Source organism: Furipterus horrens, unplaced genomic scaffold (assembly GCF_987537825.1).
Source record: "Furipterus horrens unplaced genomic scaffold, mFurHor1.1.pri manual_scaffold_3, whole genome shotgun sequence".
Taxonomy (NCBI): Eukaryota; Metazoa; Chordata; class Mammalia; order Chiroptera; family Furipteridae; genus Furipterus; species Furipterus horrens.
In genome coordinates this window covers 85123478-85146024 of record NW_028327173.1, presented here as the reverse complement: position 1 = coordinate 85146024, position 22547 = coordinate 85123478, and the positions used below count along the sequence as shown (strand labels likewise).

The following is a 22547-nucleotide window of genomic DNA, read 5'->3' as shown; positions in this document are numbered from 1 at the left end:
TATCTATTTTCAATAAACTAAACACTCCCTTAGAAATTATGCTTTTAAAATCTTATACCACTATATAATGATTTATAAATTCTTGTATAATTAATAACTGTGCCATTTTTTCCTCTCAAAAAACAATTGTTTAAATTGGATGTCTTGGTTCATGGTTATCAATGAGACATAGGTCAAGTGTGAATCTTGGACCTCAAATAAACTTATTACTGGGGCATCAAAAGAATATAGGTATCATACGACATCCAACTGTATTTTTGCTTTTTGCCACAGATGGGTTATATACTTGGACCAGAGGGGTGTATATATAATTTGTTTATATTAAAAACTTCTTAAGTCCCAGCAAATAGACCCTAAATTGATGAGCCTGCTCCTCAGATCCTAAATATATCCAAACCTGTCTGTTTCCCAGCATAAACACAGAGCATTGTTCTAAAGGTAGGTATCAATGAATACTCATTGATAAAGAGAATGGTAGTTATTATAAAAATAGAAATAACACATAATTTCAAATCCAGGTTCTTCATTAAATCCTACTGTAATTTTTAAACTCTACCATTTTCATTTCTTTGTTTTGAGTCATTACCTTATAAAGTTAATAAACATAATTAGACTTATTGAATTAAATTTAATTTCTTTCTCTTTGCTTATAGGAATTAATTTGGCAAGCCATAGTTAATTTAGAGAGCATGTTTGCACTAAACATTTTATATATCTGACCCATTGTATATAATTGTGCACTGTGATCCCTTCAAAATGCTGCTTACAGTCCTTATTATGAAAGTTCAGAGATGCAGGGTGGCTTTAGGGAGACCCTTATGGTGTGAGAAACGGTTTCTGGTTTCTTGATTTCACATAAGACAGAGCCTCAAGTGTAAATCTATTTACTGCTCATTGAAATCTTGTCAGTTATGAGAGCAAAGTATTCTGGAGATTATCTTAAATCAAATCCATGTGGTTTTTGACCCAGAAGTCCTGACATTTGCTAGTTGCCCTCAATAGGAAGATCTAACAGCAAAGGCACCCCTAAACAGTGAGGAAACACCATGCTACAGAGGGTTTACATTCAGCACATCATTCTATCACCCTTCTTCCAGAATTCTCATGCTTCCCCACCAAGTCTCATCTCCCCTCTCTTGTATGCCTTCAGGATGGTTTTCAGTGTTTCCCAAGTATCTATCAACTAATTCCATCCCTGGTAAATGGAGAGGCTAAAGAACTGTGATGTGGGTAGCAGCTACCTATTAGGCTTGACTGGATGCCATAACACACAGGCTAGTGATTTCCCCATCCACCTGTAGTGTGTGGGGGAATGCCCTTTCCCCCTTGCCCCTCCCAGCTGGAAATTTCATCACCAATATGTATAAATATCGGAGACACTGGGAAATAATGCAGTCTGGGCTATATTAAATTCCTTTTAGTATTTTTCTTTTTCAGGACTTGGGGAAAACTTTTCCTAGTTATGAAGAACAGAGTAAATGATAATTAGACTCCTAGGCTTTGAAAGAAAGAATGATGGGGGAAAGGAAATTTTCTTAACTTCAAGATATCGAATGTTCTAGGGATGACTGACTGTGTGTTCAAACTGCTGCTGCCCAGGGATCCATTGAGACTTATCTGGGTAGGTGAGTGGGAGTAGTGCAGCGTGGGTGTGCACACCTAAATAGCAAGTGGCAAGACACACATGGGCTTGCTTTCTTTTCTGTCTTGTTAGATTTGTGGGGTCTCAGTCTTCCAGAGGGCAGTCATTCAGAAGCTGAGCCTGTGGCACCATGTGTACTTTACCAGGGCCTTCTGGCAGGAAGATCCCCATATTGGTTGGCTAACCTACTAAGGACATCAACAGTTTAAAGTTTAGGAACTTTTTAGCTGAATTAGAGCAAGTCACTGGGGAGGGTTTCAAGGTGAGGAGGCCTCTCAATGCTTTAGAAAATACATCCTGCCTAAAACCTGCCTGCTCTGCAGTTTTCATCTGCAGACTGTTGCCTAATGGGGCCAGGAAACACCATTTATACTATAGGAATCTGATAATAAATACCCACTGTCAACTGGTTATTTCTTGAGAACAAAATAAAACAAATACACAGTGTAGTGTTTAAGTTGGAGAAAACTAGAAGTGAATAAAAGGCATACTCTTGGATCCCATTTTACTGAGTGGGCAGGAAGTTTCCCCATAAACCCCTCTTCATCTCTGAAGAAAGCAAGAAAGGGCTTTAGACCTCTTCATGTGATTTCATACTAGAATTATAATTGAGTGAACATCTGGCAACAATTTATTGACACACAGGATAAATGTTCAGAAACCCAAGTTGCAATTCTGAGGAGCTATACAAATCCATGCCCCTCCCCACCCACTCACTCTCTGTAACTGTTCATCTTCACACAGTGATGAATCTCAAATGCTGACTCTAACATGCATGGAACTTGTCCGACTGCTGGAGTCTCCTAAGAAAGGGAACGTAAGAGCTTGAGACCAAGCCCAGCTTCCTGTGCATACGGGATTTTTAGGCCCAGATCACTGCCCTGCTGAGTGAGACCTGCTGTGTCCAGAAGACCAGAAATGTTATGTGGATGTGGCAGCCTCTTTACCCTTACAGCCCATTGCCCTCTCCCCTGGCTACACAGCCACGTCTCCAAGTAATTGTCAGGCTGGGCAGACACTCACCTGCAAGCTAGTTTTCTTAAGATTTGGCTTCACCTTCTGAATAATCCTCTTCCTGAATACGGTCATTGCGAATGAAGATGACGAAAAGCTAAGGTCTCCCTCATTCGTTGATGGTAATTCTTTTGCTGATTAAAAAATAAAAGAACCAGAAAGATGGCTCTGGTTCATAGGGTGTCTCAGGCTGGAAGACTGTGAGAATGCTATGAAAGGTGAGCAGGCAGCATACCTGACTGATGAATGGTGATAGTTGAGACTGCCAGCAAGTGTGGGTGCGGCAGCTGGCAAGAGCCACTTTTCTTTTTTTTTTTTTTTTGGTGAGTGGGAGTTCAGAGGCAACTCCCTCCAGGGTTGGCATCATCATGCACCTGGAGTAGGAATGTTCAGGGATAGGGTGATCAAGGAAGAGTGTGGGATTATGTGGGTGTGGTGTGTGCAAAAGAAACATAATGGGTTTCTCAATGAAGCTAAGAACTAACTAATTTTCTTTCATTTTTGTTTAAATAGCTTTATTGAGGCATAATCAATGTCCAAAAAAGCATATTTAATGTGTACAATTTAAAGAGTTCAGACATATGCAAACACTTATAATACCATCATCCCCACACTTAAGGTGATAGACATATTCAACACCTCCCAAGATTTTCTTGTGTTCCTTAGGTTTTGTGTGTGTGTGTGTGTGTGTGTGTGTGTGTGTATGTGTTAAGAAAACATGAGATCTACCCTCTTAAGAACATTTTAAATGCACAATACCATATTGTTCATTATGGACATTATGTTGTACAGCAGATCTTTAGAACTTACTCATTCAGGATAACTGAAACTTTATACCCATTGAACAACATCTCCCCATCTAGAACCAATTTTCCTTTAACTAAACTCCATTTACAAGAAGTTCCAAGAAAGTTACAAGAGCTTTGGGATTTTTCTTCCCCAGAGTACATGACTTAGCAGTGATTTTAAAACATTTTTAGACTTCTGTTCAAGACGTAAGTATAGACAGGCATGATGTGTCTCCCTCCACAACTAAGAAAAAATACAACTACCTCAAAACTAAAAACAACCAGAAGTTCCAGAAAACCAAAGTACATGGAAGTCCAGCAAACAAAGATATGAAAAAGAAATACTCATCCAGACAAGTAGGAGGGGCGGAGCCAGGGCAGAGAGGATGCGGCGTGGTGGCAGCAGTAGCAGCAACAGCAACAGCAGCAGGCTGGCTGAAAGTGCAGTTACATGTTTTAAAAAGTCAGGAGGGACACCTGGGAAGCATTCCCAGCTCCTCACCAGACCACACAGCTCACTGTCCCAGCACTGGGGAAAATCAAGCCTCATTGCTTTTGACTGTGCAAACCAGTGGGGCAGAAACTGCTGGTCTCTCAGCAGAGTCCACTTGTTTAAAGGGCTCCCACAGACCTAGAACATCTGCAGGCCCACCCACTCTGGGAACAATGGCCAGAGCAGCAACTAGAGGGGCACCAGTTTGGTGCGGAAGTGAGAAAGATGCCTAGAAAAGGGGCCAGTACTGGGCAAGTGGAATTGTTCCTTCTCAAACCCCTCCCCTGCATACAGTGCCACAATGTGGTGAAACAGGTTGCGCTGTACTGACGAATCCCTAAGGCTCCACCCCTTACAACACAACAGGATTGACAGCTCTACCTGGGACGTGGAGGCAAACAAACATAGGGGACTTCTGGCCAAGATGGAGGCTAGACTGACATGCTCCATCTCCCTCCACAACTAAGAAGGAATACAACTACTGCACAACCAGAAATAACCAGAAGTACCAGAAAATAAATGGAAGTCCAACATATGAAGTTATAAAGAAGTGGTGCTCCTCTGGACAGGTAGGAGTGGCAAAGCCAGGGAGGAGAGGTCAAGCCATGCTGTCTGTGGTAGCAGCAATGACAGAGGCAGGACAGCGGTAAGCACAGACACCTGTATTTAAGGGAAGGTGAGAAGCGCCTAGGGAGCACCCCTGGCTGCAGACCAGACTCATCAGCTTGCGATTCCAACACCGGGGAAGGCAGACCTCTACTGCCTTGGACTGTGAGGCCTGGAGGGGGTGGGGATGGAGGAGGAGGCTCCCAGTCTCTCAGCAGAGAGTGAATGGCAGGAATCCATCTTGGGCTCCCACACCCCGCAGAAAATGCCACAGCGTGGTGAGATGGGTCGCCCGGTTGTGACAAGACATGGAGCTCCACCACCTATAGCAAAGGAGGAGTGACAGCCCTCCCCAGGAAGCAAAGGTAAACACAAAATGATCAGGGTGGCACAAATCATGATAGAGATCCTGGTGACGCAGCTGACCAGACAGAAAATATCTAATCTAATGAAGCAGCAGATAGGAAATCTTTCTGAGGCTTAGTTCAGAGCTTTGGTTGTAAAAATGCTTACAGACTTAACAGCAGATCTTAAACAAGACAGTGAAGAAATGAAGGCTAGTCCTGCTGAAATGAACAAAAGCACATATAAAACTAGTGGTGAGGGCAAGAAAACCAGGGATCAAATCAACAAATAGAAACATAGGGAAGGAACAGTTAACCAGTGCAGAAAGAGGAAATGAAAAGTGAGAAAAATGAGGAGAGGCTCAGAAACCTATGCGACAGCTATAAGTGGGCCAACATCTGAATCACAGGGTTGCCAGAAGTTGAAGAACAACTAGAAATTGAAAAATTATGTGAAAAAATAATGAAGCAGAACTTCCATAACTTGGGGAAGGAAATAGACTTACAGGTCCAGGAAGCACAGAGTTCCCAAAAAAACTGTTCTCAGGGAGAACCACACTAAGACACATTATAATCAAAATGTCAAAAATTAAGGATGAAAAGAGAACCTTAAAAGCAGCAAGAGAGAAGAAGAGAATTACATACAAAGGGGTCCCAAAAAGACTATTAGCTGATTTCTCAAAAGACACTCTGCATGCAAGAAGGAACTGGCAAGAGATATTCAAAGTAATGAAAAGCAAAAACCTACAACCACGATCACTCTATCCAGTGAAGGAGTCGTTCAGAATAGAAGGGCAGAGAAAGTACTTCCAGGACAAAGTAAAACTGAAGTTCATCATATCCAAACCACTCTTATACAAAATGTTAAAGGGACTTGTTTAGAAGAAAGAGGATCAAAACTATGCACATTAAAATGAAAACTGTATCACAACAACCAACAACAGAAGCTAAAGAATTGAAACAAAGCAAACAAAGTAGGCAACGAGAGTGTGAAAAGAATTATAAGTATGGGGAACATATTGGGGGAGGTCAGTGGGGAAGGGGGAGGGGGGAAAGGGAGGGAGATGGTACAGGAATTAAGAAGCATAGTAGGAGGGAGTGGAGTAGACAGGAAGATGTTAAGAAGAACTATATGCACAACCAATGGGCATGGACTAAGGTGGGGTACAACTGGAGGGAGGGGAGTCACTGGGTGGAGGGGAACAAAGGGAAAAGAAATTGGACAACTGTATAGCATAAACAATAAAGCATATTAAAAAATAGAAACAACCAGAAGTTTCAGAAAGTCAAACTGCATGGAAGTCCAGCAAACAAAGATATAAAGAAGAAATGCTCATCCAGACAGGTAGGAGGGGCAGAACCCCAGTGTAGAGGATGCAATGTTGTGGTGGCAGCAGTGGTGACAGTGACAGGCCAGCGGAAAGCACAGTTACATGTTTTAAAAAGTCAGGAGGGACATCTAGGGAGCGTTCCCAGCTCCTGACCAGACCTTGAAACTCATGGTCCCACCACCAGGGAAATTAAGGCTCATTGTTTCTGACTGTGCAGACCAGTGGAGGTTGAGATGAAGGAAGAAACTTCTGGTCTCTCAGCAGTCTGCTTGTTTAAAGGACCCACAAGGTCCTAGAACATCCACAGACCCATCCACTCTGGGAATGACAGCCAGGTGAACAGCTAGAGAGGCACCAGTTCCATACAGAAGTGGGAGAAGTGCTGGAAAAGGCGTGAGTGCTGGCCAAGCACCATTGTTCCATCTCAGACCCCTCCCCCACATACAGCACCACAATGTGGTGAAACAGGTCTCCCTGTACTGATGCATACATAAGGCTCCACCTCTTACAATGTAACAGGAACAACAGCGCTACTTAAGACACTGAGGCAAACAAACACAGGAGCCTGTGAAGATGAGGAGACAGAGAAGTATGACCCAAAAGAGGGAAAAAATCAAGGTTCCAGTGGGAGAACTAAGTGACGAGGAGATAGCCAACCTAACAGATGAGGAGATATCCAACCTAAAAGACACAGAATTCAAAACACTAGTGATAAAGATGCTCACAGGCTTGACAGATATGCTTGAGTTTGGCAAATGCATAAGAGAAGAAGTGAAGGTGATGCTAAGTGAAACAAAGGAAAATCCACACTAAACCAATGGTGAAGGAAAGGAAACTGGGGTTCAAATCAATGATTTGGAACATGAGGAAGAAAAAAACTGTCAACCAGTACAGAATGAGGATACAAGAATTGAAAAAAATGAGGAGAGCCTTGGGAACCTCTGGGACAACTTTAAACATACTAATATCTGAATAATAGGGGTGCCAGAAGGAGAAGAGGAAGAGCAAAAAATTGAAACTTATGTGAAATAATAATGGAGGACAGCTTCCTAAATTTTGCAAAGGAAATAGACATACAAATCCAGGAAGCACAGAGAGTCCAAGGTGAGCTGGACTTAGATGGGACCACACCAAGACACATTATGATTAAAATTACAAAGGTGAAAGCTAAAGGGAGAATCCTAAAAGAAGCAAGAGAGAAGTGGAGAGTTGCCTACAAAGAGGTGCCTATAAGACTATCAGCTGACTTCTCAAAAAAGGCTTTGCAGGCAAGAAGGGACTGGCAAGAAGTATTCAATGTGATAAAAAGCAAGGACCTACAACCAAGATTACTCTATCCAGCAAAGCTATCATTTGGAATGGAAGGGCAGATGAAGTGCTTACCAGACAAGGTAAAGCTAAAAGAGTTCATCATCACTAAGCCATTATTATATGAAATGTCAAAGGGACTTACTTAAGAAAAAGAAGATCAATACTATGAACACTAAAATGACAACAAACTCACAACTATCAACTGAATCTAAAAAATAAAAACAAAATCCAACTAAGCAAACCAGAATAGGAACAGAATCATAGGTATCGGGATCATTTGGAGGGTTGTCAGCTGGGAGGGAGAAGAGGGAGAAATGGGGAAATGGTGCAGGGATTAAGAAGCATAATTGGTTGGTATAAAATAGACAGAGATAAGTTAAGAATAATATAGGAAAGGGTGAAGCCGAAGAACTTATATGCATGACCCATGGACATGGGTCTAAGGGGGGTGGGTTTGCTGGAGGGGAGGGGGGTACTGGGCAGAGGGAAGCAAAGGGGAAAAAAAATGGAACTACTGCAACAACATAGTCACTAAAATATAGTTTAAAGAAAAAGAAAAAAAAAACTTTTTAAAACCCTAGAAGTCTCTTTTTTTCCGAAGTCCTGCACCTGAGCCCCAAATTACAAAAGATCAAAGCAGAGCTGCCTTGGTTGGTGAGGATGCTGACCTCATAGACCTAGACTCTCTACCGATCTTCTCTATTACCAGGAAGGCCCAAGAGATACCCACATGGAGGCTCCAAAGCTTCCAAGAGCACAGTTTAACAAACGTGTGGTGGGTATGAAGAGGTTTGGTGCATGGATCATTTATACAACATATTGTTGCTATAATTAGAACTTTAGGATGTAGACTGCCTAATGGAAAAAATAATAATAGCAAGGAGTCTTCCCTCACCTCACTCTTGCAGCTGCTACTGTCCTATTTGGTATGCTTTTCCCCGAAGCATCTGAATGTTTTGTTTGGTATTTTCTCTTTAAAAACAGGACCATCAGGAGAGTAAATAGACAACCCACCAAATGGGAAAATATACTGGTAAATCTTATGAGTTTAGTGTTCAGAATGTATAAGATCTCCTACAACTGAAAAACAAAAAGACAAAAACAATCCAATTTAAAAACAGGCAAAGAACTCGAATAGCTATTTCTGTAGAGCAGATATATAAAACACCAACAAGCACATGAAAAGATGGTCCACATCCTTCATCATTAAGAAGATGAAAATCATAACCACAATGAGATACAACTTTTTATCCACTAGGATGACAATAATAATACAGAAAACGACAAGACTTGGTGAGAATGTGGAGAAATTAGAACGCTTATACATTGCTAAGGGAAATATAAAATGGTATAACCTCTATGGAAAACAGTTCAACAGTCTTTTAGTAAGTTAAGCGTAGAGTTGTCATATGGAGCTACCAATTCCACTCCTAAGCATTTCCTCAAAAGAAGTGAAAACAAATGTTCAAACAAAAACTTGTACACAAATGTTTCTAGCAACACTATTCACAATACGCAAAAGGTGGAAACTAAATGTCTATCAACCGATTAATGAAAACCCAATGGAATATCATTCATCCATAAAAGGAATGAAGTACTAATACATGCTACAACATGGATGACTCTTGAAAACATTATGCTAAGTGAAAGAAGCCGGACACAAAATGTCACATATTATATGATTCTCTTTGTATGAAATACCCAGAAGAGGCAAATCCATAGCAAAAGAAAGCAAATTAGAGGTGGTCAGGGGCTGGGGGATGTGGGAATGGGACAATCACTGCTACTGGGTACAAGTTTCCTTTAAGGGTGATGAAAAAATTCTGGAACTAGATGATGGTGATGGTTGCACAACATTATCAATGTACCTGATGTCATGTCACTGACTTGTAAAATAAAATGAAATATGTTTTCTGTTATGTGTATTTTAACACACACATACACACACACACACAAAGATAAGACAAGTGTACATCCCGCCAAAATGTAGCCAGTGAATTTTTAAAGTAATTTTGAAGGCTTGTTTTTCCTTTTCTCTTTGACTCACCTGCATTGACACAGCAAAACACAGCCCTGAAATCAGGACATTCATGCTAGAGAAGACTCACTCTTGTTTCAGGGGCTCATATCCCTCCAGAGAGCCAAGGAAAATTGGCTTGGAGAATATGAGTGTCCACTCCTCCCTCAAAGGACAGTTTAAAAAGGAGACTTTCCAGGAGTCCAGCCAAGAGCCTATTGGGGCATGACCAAGCTCCCTTGTGCTTGGCTTGGACAGGGCTACTCTCAGCTTAGTGGGAGCTGCCATGGTTCAGGTTGTGGCTTGTCATATTGCCCTATTTAATCCAGAACCCTTTCCCCCGGCTTCTACCCTAGAAAGGGAATGTGTCAGGAGCTATAGTCTCAGGGATATTCCTTGGGATTTCAAATGAGACTCAGCTCTAGGGCAAGTTTTGGAATCCTGTGGGCTGTGTTTGGCCCAAATACCATCCCTTTGGCCACTTTGGCTATTACTGTTATTTTTAATTGGCAGGGCAATTATTGTACCTCTTTGCACAATCTTCATGTGAAGAGTCTTAAAGATCTTTACATCCATTCCATTTCATTACAGTCTTTTTAGCAATGATCATTCTCTTGCATTCCAAACTAGAAACAAACAAATAAAAAGAAAACCTCTTGCTAAAGCAAACAAACTCCCTTCAACCAAGTAAAGGACACCCCTTGGGGAGGGAAGCACCTACCTGCTCACCTGGGATGACCCAGCTGTATACTCACATCTGCCCATTATACACGAATACTTGTCCTGTTCTGAGCCAAACCCCTGGGTTCCAAGCAATGCTCTTAAAGGGAGTTGGATTTGATTTTGTTTTTCTGTTTCTAGCTACTTCCTGCTTTATTATTCAACAACCTAAATTTAGTTCCACACTCCATCTTTATAGCCCAGATTTCCAATGCACATGAAAAGCAGAAGTAATTATGAATGGGAGGCCTTGGAGAGGGACAGTGGGGCAAGGGAAGCACATGAGGGCTCAGAGGGAAGAGGAGAAGTCATCATATTAGCTGAGCTGGATTCTCACATTCTGGGAAGCTGCCCTCAAACACAGAACAGGCCCTAGTACCACAGGATCCTTCTGAGTCAACTGAAGGGAGGTGCAGAGCTGTCTGTCATGAAATAAGTAATCAGTTCTTTCCTTCCTATATCCGTTCAGCTGTATGGTGTGTTGGCACAATGCATAGTACTTGTTAACCACTGCAGGAAAAGAAAGGGCCACTTACTCTGATTAGCTGTCAGAACTAATTTTCATCCATGTTATTATACAGTAAAGAGGAAAAAGGAAATCCAAGGAAGCTGTGCTTAAGGGCAGTGCCTAATCAGGTTTTTTCCCCTTCATCTGTTTCATATAAAAGCTGCCTGGAAGCACTGGTGTGAACCATTAGGTTTCTCTCTTCAAGAGTTAATTAAATGTGATATTTTAAAATGTACACTCCTCTTTTCAGGTAGAACAATCCAAATCCTGTGTAAATTACCCAATGCCTGTTGGTCCCCCCTCACAGCTCTACTTCATTGCCTTGTACCTTCTACTCCCCTGTTGGTCCATAACTACAGCGGCAATAAGTATCGAGGAATTACTTCTGCCAGAAATGTTTCCCCTGGAATGGGCTTGTCTTATTTTGGTTGTATGTGCGTGCTTGAAAGACATGCATATTATAATATTAAGCTTCTTTGTTTTCCTTCTTTTAATACCCACTGGTTCTCTAAGATGTCATTGGCAAATACAATGCCATTTGCTTTTGTTCCCTTTACAAATATTTTCCATTTGAGTCCTATTTCTTACTTACAACTGCTGAGTGTCCTGCTATGGAAAGCAACTGTTCCAAGTACTAGACTGAATGAACACAGCTTGTGTGGTTTTGATTCAGGAAATATTTATTAAGCTTTTGGTCTAAAATGTCTTGGAATCTGGAGCAGTTTATAGTCTCTTGGATTTTTTTTTTTTTTTTTTTAAATCACTGTGTGGTTGCCTCTCACTTGCGCCCCCAACTGGGGACCTGACCTGCAACCTAGTCATGTGCCCTGACTGGGAATCGAACCAGCAACACTTGGATTGCAGGCCAGTGCTCAACCCACTGAGCCACAGCAGCCGGGGGCTCTTGGATTCTTGAAGACAACTCAAATGGCAGGTATTTGTGTGTAGGGTGGGAGCTGAGGGCAGATGGGGAGACTTGTAAAATCTAATTAATTTGTCTGTCATGTCTATTGCAATCATTCATTCATTTATTCAACAATGATGGCTGAATGCCTAGTATGTGTTTGCTACTCCTGGTCAAGAAACCCACTAAGGGTGACCATTCAATCCAAGTACAAAGCTTGTTTTAGATGCTCCATGTAAAGAAAATTAAGAGACCAGACTTCATCATTGTTACAAACTATGTAAGATATAAGCCCTATCAAGAAATCTGAAGACATTGAACATTTACCTATCTTGGATTAAAGCTTACCATAAGATGCTTACATGATTAAGTGCTTTTTATTTAAAGAATAAGTAAATTTTACATTATATCAACAAAAAAAATCACATTATTGTCTCTTATTCCAATAAGGTCTCCAGATTATTTTACATTGTGCTCAGCTCTTCACTTGACAGAGTTCATTGTAATAAGATGCTTGAAAAGACTTTTTCTGTCCAGGGTCATGTCCAACAAATCTAATTCCACATTAAGCTGTGACAACATGAGAACAGGCAACTGGGTATAAGGGACATGAATAACAAGCTCAAGATTCTGTTTTCTCCATCTGAGAAGTGTGTCCCCCACTCTCCACATAGACACCAGTTTTAATTTAATCACACCACTATGACTCATCCCCTAGAAGAAGTTGTCTGTACCTCACTCTAGATCGGGTTCTACCAACCACTCCATTTAAAAGCATTGTAGAAAGTCAAGCCATAATTCCTTAGTTTGCTCCCATTAAGTTCTTCATAGGTTACACAAACTTCCGAGGTCTCAGAAATATGTGATTAAGTGGACTTTGACGTGCTCTGTCCTAATAGGATTCTCATTTCAAGCATACATCTAATTTTGCAAGACATGGAGACAAATGTTGAAGGATAAGAAGTGGCACTTCTCTTCTTGTGCAGCCCCCCATATCTATCTAGAGCTAGCATTGGAGAGGACACAAAATGTATTGCTATAGGGTAACACACTTGTGATAATCTAAATTAGTTGGCAGTACCAGCTCATATTCAAAAACTTTTTTTCTTATTTATTTTTAGAGTGAGGGGAAGAAAGGGAGGAAGAGAGGGAGAGAAAAATTGATGTGTGAGAGCTACATCAATCAGTTACCTCTTGCATGCCCTCAACTGGGGACCTGGGCCACAACCCAGGCCTGTGTTCTGACTGGGAATTGAACTGGCGACATTTCAGTTTGCAGGTTGACACTCAATCCACTGAGCCATACCAGCCAGGGCTGATATTTTTACTAAAGTGGTGAAAACAAACTCTGGCCCATCAAGGTTGAGACTCTATTTCCCTAGACTTGGAAGAGCTGGAGAAATTTAAATTTGGAAATCAATGCAGATGAATAACACAAAATTGGCATGAGCTTGCCATAATGCCCATCCTATAGACACATCCATCTCTGCATGTGGCGACTCAACAGAACTTCCCCTTTGCTGGAAATGGTTTTGTTGTAGATCAGTATTTCTCATGCTTCAAGGCACATACAAGTTACTTGGGATCTGGATAAAATGCAGATTCAGTATGTCTGGAAGTGCCTGAGATTCTGCATTTTTAACAAACTTCCAGGTGATGCAGATTCTGCTGGTCTTCAGAACATGCTTTAAATATCAAGGATGTGCTGAATCAACTCCAAGTCAAAAGACATGGGTTCAATTCAACTTCTACCTGATTTTGTGTATGTTACTTAATTTCACTAAAATTCTGATTTTTCATCTATAAAATAACAGTTAATAATATCCTCCCCAAAGTATTGTTTTAAACATTCAATGGGATAACTAGTAAAGTATTTTATAAGTCTCTACTGGTTGGGTTCTCCACCAAGTGTGTAGTGCACAGCTGTGGGCTTTTCACAGCAGAAAATGGGACCAGGAGCCCAGCTTCTTGGTGACTGATAGTCCTCATGGCTGCTTCTTGGGTCTAAGTGGAGATGTAAGCAACGGCTAAGACTGATCATGATGGCACCACCAGGGGCCAGTCAGTTGAGACCTTAGCCCCCTACAGAGGGCAACAGCTAATTGTTTCTCTTCATTTCTGAAGGAAAGCCACATCTACACATTTCCCTTTTGATTTGATATCTTATTAAAGAGACAGGCTGGAAAGTAAAAATTTTTAATGAAATATTGGAATCAATGAGTTTATGGGACAAATGGAGCAATTCTCTCCTAGGGTTAAAAGAGAAAACAAACAACAAAATAATGATGTCATGTAAAAGGCCTTTGAACTCTCACATACTTATACAGTTGTAAGGTCAGTTCTAGTATTGTGGAGTTTTATTGTTGAGAAAGACAACTTTCTCAACAACTGCATGTTGATCATGTTTAATTGGTAAAAGTCTTATAATTCATTCAAGTAAAAGTGCCTTACCTACGTCCTGTCTGGTTAAGCAGGGCTCTAGCTAAGTGTGAGTGCTATGATGGGGAGAAACAGCTTGGATAAAGGTCAAACATAAATCATATTCTCTTGAACAACCATTAAACTCCTAAAACCAATTTATATCAAACCCTTTATGATGCTCTGTAAAGCTTCTCCCAGATTCTTTTTTAGTTTTGTTTTCTGCCAGAAATGAATGCCAATGCATTAGCTACCTCACAAGGAAAACCTGTTCTCACAAGTTTTATCATACCACTTGGCAGGGAAAAAGCCTTGGGTAGAGGCTGAGAACTTTCGCATAGATTTGGAAAGGTTGGGAATTCAGCCACTTGACTTATTGCCCACCACCGAAAAGAAACTTAGCAGATTCTAAGATCCAGGATCTCAGCTTCTCTTAATAGGAAAAAAAGAAAAGTCTACAGGATCCAACTTTTGCTTTGTGACAAATTTCATAGGCTGTTACAAATACAGGCTATTTCAGAACTCTTCAGGGTAGTGAGGGAGCTCAAAGTCTCCACGGCTCCCTACTCTCAGACCCCCTTGTCCCTTTCCTCCCAGCCTTCATTGGGGCAACACAAGTTCCCTCAGAAGACCATAACTCCAGGAAAATTCCATATTGGTGCTAGAAGGGATGAGGAACAGTACAGAAAGGGGAGTAAGAAGAAGAATTATTTTAGTTCTGCTAGTTTATGTTTTGGGGGGTCCACAGGAAATATGAGATGGACTCACTCTAATATAACAGTAAACAATTAAGACCATGGAAATGTAACTGGGAATCTACTGAGAATGTCTTCACATTACTCACAAGTTAATAATTTTCCCAAGAGTGGGAGTTTCTTGAGGATGTTTGCAATTTATTTGTAAGGTTTCTTTCTTTTTTTTTTTAGAGCTTTAGAATAACACTTGCAGTTTCTGTTTTACTATTTTCATGGTTTTTAAATGTTTCAAACCCAGGCATTTTAGAGCCCGCCTATTCTTAGATGTAAACAAACTAGTTAGAAACATACTGGAACCTCTCAAAATCATTACAGAGCTTATATGGAATATATGAGATTAGATAGATAGATTCTATCTTATTAAAGAGAAAGGATAGAAAATACCTTTTTTACTGTAATATTGGAATCAATGAATTTATGGGACACATGGAGCAATTCTCTCTTAGGATTATCTATTTATATCATATATACATATATTTTCAATATCATATATACACACATATATATTCTGTACTATGTTATCTTCATGGGACACTGTATATTGATTCTATTGCAAATTTAGTATCATGTTCATTATATATGACCCACAGTGATGTCCCAAGCTATCATCATCACTTAATTGATACTGTGAAATTTATAGAAGTCAGAAGGCATTTTCTGAGGACATATTAGACAGATACAACTGCACTAGGAACTACAAGTAAATATGTCATCAGAAGAGGTGACCTTCTTGCCTGGTAGAAGAGCCTTCTAAAAAAATTATAAAGGGAGAGAAAAACCAGTCATGTATTTGGATCTGCCCATGTTCCCAGGCTACTCAAGGGGAAAACAAACCTTTGAAGTTACTGACCATTTGTTGATTTCATAGATAATTTTATTCCAAGTGCTATTAGACCTAATAAACATTCAAAGATGAATATGTAATGTGATTAAGTGAATATAAATCAATGAAGCCCAGTAAAGCATGGCTCATAGTAAGAACAAAATAAATGTTAACCTTTATTATCATCATTATCATCATTATCATTTTTATCATTATTTCTGTCATTAGTTAAGGACCCCTAAACCTGGTAGGATAGATAGCATGCACATATTTGTAATAAAAGGCAGAAAGAATGCCAATTATGTTATTGGTACAGACAAAAGTGTGTAGAAATCCAAGGAAAGGAAAAATAATTTCAGACTGGAGATAAGCACTTAAGACATATAATAATAGGGAAGCTGAATACCCTTATCCCCTCAGTATTGTATGTTTGATAAGGCTATCTATCAATTAAGATTTTTGCAAGAAGGCGTGGCAATTTGCCCTTCAGCAAAAGAACCCCAAACGTTTCTCATTTCCTTAATAATATACTGTGGCTCCGTGTACCATTAATTCATTCCAGTCCTTCTAAGATATATTTGTAGCTTTAATCATATGATCACTGAGTTCTTCTAGCCTGTTGTTTGCCAAGAGTCTTTCAGTGGTAGAATTATAGGATTTAATAGGCAGTTCTGTGATCACTCTATTTTTATCTTCATTACTTTATAAACTTTGATTGTATTTTTATCAGCCCTTGTGTAGTCTAAAAAAGTAATTCTAGTATGTCATTTGATTTCCCTAAAATGCATCCAACTACTTTACTTTTTGAAATGCTTTCCCACAGGCCTCTGCAGCTCTGTTATCACTTTTAAGGTCTGACAACAGAATGACAGACAGACTTCCTCAGGTAGATGTAGCTTGGTTGGGTTCAAGAATGTGACACTATTTTAATCCTATTACTAAAAACTATCTCCATGTTAGCACAAGCTATGGAATTACCTGTGGGTTGACAGGGAACCATATGTGTCATTGGTTATGGAGAATTGTTTGCTATCCAGGTTACAAAAAGAAATAATGTTCAGTTATAAATTGGTCATGACTTCTCATGAAGTTGCCTAAAGAGATGACATGACATAATTAATCTTCTCTCATACATCCTTTTTACACCATATTTTGGGGAACTATGTCAATCAAAATATTTATTGAACATGATTCATATTCTCAGCATTGTGCTAGGCACTCTAGGGAATTATCAGAAAAGCAGATGGTAGGTCCTCTGTCCTTCAGAAGCTTTAAAAATACCTGAAACAATATGAAACATGAGAGGAGAGCACATGACCTAATATAATCTTTAATAAATGTTCTGCAGAAAGCTTCAGGCAGAAAGAGCCTTTAGGAGTTCAGAGAGAGGCAAGATGAATGTTGACAAAAGTAGGTAGGTGAGGGGCATGTTTGGGGGCTGGGAAGAGCTCTCTTGGTCTGCATTATGGAGCAGAAATGGCCTCTTGTCATAGCTCCCAGTACTCAAGAGCCTCTCAAATAAAAATCACAAGTGTGCTCTTTGTGTAATGAAGAACATCCTGTGTGTTCTCATATGTTTTCAAAGGAGGTGGCTATGAAGAATGAAGTCCTGTGAGTGCTTTTATACAGTCCACAATGTTCTTGAGCAGAATCAAATGATCAATCACTTCTCCCTGAGGAAAATGTCTGTGTTATCTTGTCAGAACAGATGAAAATTTGCCGTCATCTTCATACTTGCTACAAAGGAGAGGGGAATATTTTTCATCTGAAAGAAAAAAGTCTGGTCATATCCTCTACATTACCAAACTTAAAAAAAAAATTACATCTGCCCCTTTTTTGAGAAAATGCCTTCATGAAATGCACATGAGCATCAGCTTTACAAAATCATTAAATGTGCGTTTTCACTTTTCATAAAGTAGCCGCACTACAAGGCAAATGAATCAGCACTGAGCCAGGGTGAAAGAGGATCAGGGCGATCCAAAGGCTAGCATCTCAGATTTAAACCTCTGACAATCTCCTGGTCTTTCCCTGGTCACAGACACACCACCCCAGGTTACATCTACACACGGAGAATGGTTTTGTGACTTCAGAGACATGACCTGTCCACCACGGAGCACTTATGGGAAGTTTCTTCTTTGCTGGCCATAGCAGACACAGGGCCATGGAATCTTCTGTAACCAGAATGAACAACACCCAGGCAAAGAAGCCTGGGCCAAAGCCTCATGGCTGAGTGGAAACATCTTAATTGCTCACTATGTAGGTTTATTCATCCGACCATCATTTGCCAAATATCTATGACTTGCTGGTTACTTCTCTGGGAGCCAGCTACGCAAAGACAAATAAAGCCTCACTTCTGAGCTCTCTGTAGTTTGGGAAGAATTAGACATGGAACTGTGTCATCAGAATATAGTATGGGAAACGCTACAGAAGAGCTATAAACAAAGTGTCATTGATCTCAGCAGGTGTGACTAGATCTGCATGGGGCATGACTGTCAAGATAATTTTTAGATGCTGTATCTCGGAGGGTTATTTGGAGTTCCAGTGAAGCCATGGAGGAGGGCCTGCAGTATTTAAGAAACTGCAAATAGTCTTGTGTATGGTTGGAGTGTGGGGTCCAGGGGGTTGGATTGGGCGTGAGGGAAGAGCTGTTGGTCAAGATGGCAAGAAAGCTGAAAGACTGGCTGAAGACAGACTCTTCAAAGGGCCTTGGATGTTATGCTAAACTTTAGATTCAAATGGAGGATCTTTGGATGTTTGTCATTGGGAGAATAACACAGAGAAGAAGGTGTCTGTTTTAGACACTTAACCTTGTGGCAAGGGATTAGTGGGAAGTGAGACTGAGGCAGGAAGAGTTATTAGGTGATTGGCTCTCACAATGGAAAATATGTGAGGAAGAGCTCATGCTGCAGGTTTAAAGGAGCAGTCTCACAGCAAGAAAAAGGCTACCAGCTGGTTCTTACTGCCATAGCAGAAGTAAATTCTGGATGGCTCTTTTCATTCTATCAGCCCATCACTCAGTCATCACATGTCCCGTTAAATTTTTATTGAGCAATTACTATGTGCTAGACATGAGATATAAAACAGACATAGTTCTTCCTCCTTGGAGTTTAGACTGTAATGGAGATGACAATTTAATCAGCAATTGTGATTGAGTTTAATTCCCCTGGACCCAGGTTAAACACAACATCTAAAGAATCACAGTGCTAAAATAGTACCCTTCAAATTGCCTCAAAATTGCTTAACTTCTAGCTTCTAGTTATTTGTTGAATGGAGGAATAAATAAATGATTGAATGCAAAAACATTTCAGCCCCTCAGAGTTGTGTATCCTCTGGACCTTCTCTGGCTGTAGGACACCCATCTCTGTGTCTTAGTTCATAGGGACAGATAGTCTAATAAAAGTGAAAGTGTTTGGAGGCTGGAATGGGGAAAACCTGCTTAGGTACCAGCTCCTAGACCTTAGCAGAGGGAAGTTAAGCAAGTTCTTTAAACTCTCTGAATCTCAGAAGTCAAGTCTACCTTGCAGGGATAATAGATAAAGGATTAAAAGGATTTAAGTGTGAAGACTAAACAAAAAGGATATACATGTTTCAGTACCAGGCACAAAGGAAAACAGTTAAGTGGTAAATATTACGATTCTGTTGGGTCCACTTGTGACTTTTCTACCTATAGCACACTTGAAAGAGCTTCAGAGTTAAGCCCTGATCATGCCATTCTTCTACCTAAAACTTTAAATAACTCCCTATTGCCTCTTTTCTTGATACAGCATTTAAGGTCCTCCATGAATGAGTCCTAGTCCCTCTTTCCAATCTCATTTTTCTTTGCCAACTTGGCATCACTGCCACCTTTTCTAGGGCCTGTGCCTTGCAGAGAAACCAGGGATTACATTTCCCCAATCCCTTATGCCGTATTGCTCCAAGTCAGAATTTGCCAGTGTGAGCTATTTGCACAAGATTGGGAAGGGAGAAGGAAAAACCATTACTTTGTGAAGGCAGTTGCATTTTGACTGGTGATAATTTGGTTTCCATGGTCAAATATTTATTCTCTACCAGCAGCAAATGAGGAGATGATTTTCATGAAGAGAATAGTAGTTAGTTTCCAGAAGAGGGCACAGCTATGCACCCGAATCTCAGAAGTCTGTATGATGATTCTCCTATTGAGGCATTCAAAGACCTCATCTGGCATCAGATATTTCACTCACCCTCTGATCTTCTAGATCAAAGCCACCAAGTTGTAGAGCAGTTTATGTAGCAGCCTGGACCTGTTGCAGATCTTCTCTTGCTCTTGACTCCTTGCAAAACTATCTAGCTTCAGAATAACTTGATAAATTATGTAGAATAGCACACTTAACTATGCCACATCCTGCCTCCAGAATCCAGAATTCTACCAGCCTTTGTGCCTCATTCTTAGTGGTAGGAGGCGCAAGATGATGCAACTTTGGATTGATCTCCAAAGGAATACCTCAATATTCTCCAGACCACTGGGTCCCTAGAAACTTCTCCATAGGTTTGGATTTCTGCTCTCTGCTACAAGAGGAGAAATTATAACAATATATTATAATAAAAGTTATATGAATGTTTTCTCTCAAAATATCTTATTGTAACCATCGCTTGCTTGCATTAAGTGGCTGGTGTCACTCATGTAGGCTTAATGCTTTCTGGTGCAACATGTTGCCATCAGTTGGAACACATTTCCTGTTCACTTCTACCAGAAATTTAGTGGCTTTTCCTTCTTAGCTAAGCACTTGTCATGCACTGTGACCATAATTTTTGCAGCTGGAAATGTGACAACAAAACTGGAACAAATTTATTTTACTTTTTCAAAATTTCACAAATTTTATTCTTACTATAGATCTTAGCAACCTCAGCATATAATTTTTTTTCTTTTTCTTATTAAGTTTAGAATGTTTACCTTTTCACTTAAAGGAATCACTTTATGACTCTTCTTGGGCATACCCAAACTGCCAGCACCACTACTCGTGTGCTTTGGGATAATGCAGTATATTAAGTATTCCTTGAACACAAACCTATGATATCAGGTGACACCAGGACAGTTGATCTGATAACCTAGGTGGATGCTAAGTGAGTAAATAACAGATAGGGAGTGTATAGAACAAGGGGACAAAGGGATGATTCATGTTCCAATGGGATGGAGCAGGACTGCATGAGATTTCATCATTTTACTCAAAACATTACACAATTTAAAACTTATGAATTGTCTATTTCTAGAATTTTTCATTTAATATTTTTGGACCATAGTTGGCCAGAGGTAACTGAACCCATGGAAAGTGAAACCATGGAGAAGGGAGACTACTGCAAACCTCTGAGATGTGGGCTTACTGTACAGCAAAAGCCACCAATAATACCTTCACATATCTTTATTTCAGTCAAAGGTACCTGGTAACTTTATATATGTCCCACTCTTTTTCATTTTCTTGTCTGGCAAATTAAAATGCTCATTTTTTTATAAGTATATGTTATTGATTATATTGTTACAATAGTTCCAATTTTTTCCCCTTTGCTCCAATCTTCCCAGCAATCCTCTCCCTCACCAATCCCCCCTCCCCGAGTCCATGTCCATGGGTCATACATACAAGCTCTCCTGCCTCACCCTTTCATATATTCTTCTTTTTTTTTCTTAAATAATTAATTAATTATTTTAACAATAAAAAATGACAATCCCTCCCTCTCAGACTTAAGACCCTTTATACTCTTATAAAGGACAATGGGCGAAGGTCTCGAGCTCTTCTAGCTGCTTCAAGCTGGACATGGTCGTCGTCCTACCTACCCTTGGGTCCAGAAATCCCTAATAAGAGTGGGGGTGTAGGGGAGGGTGGCCTTCCCACACGGGGAAGGATCGTGCAGACTCCAGGTTGGTTGGCTGTCCCCGGACAATGGCGTGCTTGGTTTAACAGGCTGGCATCCTTGTATTCTGGAGGCAACAGATTTGGCAACAGGGTTAAAAGACATCATTCAATCTATAACCACTCCATGACAAAAGGCAGGTATTAATTTTTCAATGTCCCACATTAGGGAAAAGAAGGGCTTCTTTGGAGGTACATCTCACCTGTCCAAAACCCTTTTGCCCGTTATACTTAGTTTGGGCTGAGGGAAATAGTTAAGGTTTCCCCCCTCTCAGATCTCCGGGCTCTTTCTGTCCAAGCCACTAGGACAGAAAAGAGAAACCAGTTTTAAAGTGAAGCCCACAGACCACCCCATTCTTCACCAACCCAGCCACTTAGTTCAGCCAAACCATTGAGTCTCAGGAGGCAACGATGCAGACAGGATTAAGTGAGGCCTATATGTACGGACAATCACTCAGGTAATGAGATCATAGGCTTATGCCCTTTGAAAACAGAAAACACATGTTAATTTATGTAACATAACCCACATACAAGTCTCTAAATCTGTATGACTGTCTTATCGGAAAGACATTCAGTTGCAGGGCATTTGACATTCTTCTTGCCTGTAAATTAAACATCTTTGATAATACCACAGACATAGTTTAATTTTCAAATCAAAACAAACTTTAAATGAAGATAAACTTTAAAGACGGTTAGCTGCACTACTTTATAGTCTACCACTGGGCATTGTGATTTTCCTTGAATCACGATTTTTCTTTCTAAGATTACCCTCCTTGTCATTAAAGGGACTGCATTAAGTCCATTTTTAATTTATCCTGTTCATTTGCATAAACACAACAAGAGCAGAAAATGACCACTTATGATCTTTAGTTCTCCTTTGCTGGAACTTACGCAAGGAACATTTAGGGTGACCTTCAGTCTGCCCTTCAGGGCACAGAAGCTGAGCCACATACCTGGCATTCAGCCTTGCCTGTAAACACCTGTCTTTTCCAAGTCCTTCTGGTTTTCCATT

General features: G+C 40.3%; 1 protein-coding gene across 2 annotated transcripts in view; it reads right to left on the bottom strand.

The window, feature by feature from the left end:
- ADTRP (androgen dependent TFPI regulating protein) overlaps window positions 1-2886 on the bottom strand; it is a 92342-nt gene extending 89456 nt beyond the window's left edge. The window contains exon 1 of one of the 2 annotated variants that reach the window (XM_090269815.1): window positions 2666-2886. The gene's annotated coding sequence lies outside the window, so the exon portion shown is untranslated. The remainder of the gene's footprint in view (window positions 1-2665) is intronic. The other variant, XM_090269814.1, reaches the window with a different exon arrangement.
- Window positions 2887-22547: the final 19661 nt, after the last annotated feature.